Genomic DNA, 679 nt, shown 5'->3' on the forward strand with positions numbered 1-679 from the left:
CTCACGCCTGTAATCCCAGCACTTTGGGAGGCCGAGGCGGGTGGATCACGAGGTCAGGAGATGGAGACCATCCTGGCTAACATGGTGAAACCCTGTCTCTACTAAAAATACAAAAAAATTAGCCAGGCATGGTGGTGAGCACCTGTAATCTCAGCTACTCAGGAGTCTGAGGCAGGAGAATTGCTTGAACCCAGAAGGCGGAGGTTGCAGTGAGCTGAGATCATGCTGCTGCTCTCCAGCCTGGATGACAGAGCAAGACGCCATCTCAAAAAACCACCCCCAAAACAAAAATTAGCCAGGCGTGGTGGTGGGCACCTGTAATCCCAGCTACTTGGGAGACTGAGGCGAGAGAATCGCTTGAACCCGAGAGGTGGAGGTTGCATTGAGCTGAGATTGCGCCACTGCACTCCAGCCTGGGCGACAGAGGGAGACTCCATCTCAAAAATAAATAAATAAAAATAAATAAATAAATAAATAGACAAATCAATAACAAAGATAATTCCATGTTCTGGGTCCAACGGGCAGGTGGACAGGATGCTGCACAGACTGTGGGTGTGAGGAAGGGATCTGAAGGTGCCGCCAAGGCTTTTGCTGGAGTGACCAGGAGGTTGGAGCTGCTCCTCCCAGAGGTGGGAGACTGCGATGGGGCAGGCTGAGGGAGAGCCAGAGCTGAGGCTTG

General features: G+C 52.0%; 1 protein-coding gene across 1 annotated transcript in view; it reads left to right on the plus strand.

The window, feature by feature from the left end:
- ALLC (allantoicase) overlaps window positions 1-679 on the plus strand; it is a 56508-nt gene that overhangs the window by 20842 nt on the left and 34987 nt on the right. The window lies entirely within an intron of this gene.

This window comes from Mandrillus leucophaeus, unplaced genomic scaffold (genome assembly GCF_000951045.1).
Source record: "Mandrillus leucophaeus isolate KB7577 unplaced genomic scaffold, Mleu.le_1.0 Scaffold416, whole genome shotgun sequence".
NCBI lineage: Eukaryota > Metazoa > Chordata > Mammalia > Primates > Cercopithecidae > Mandrillus > Mandrillus leucophaeus.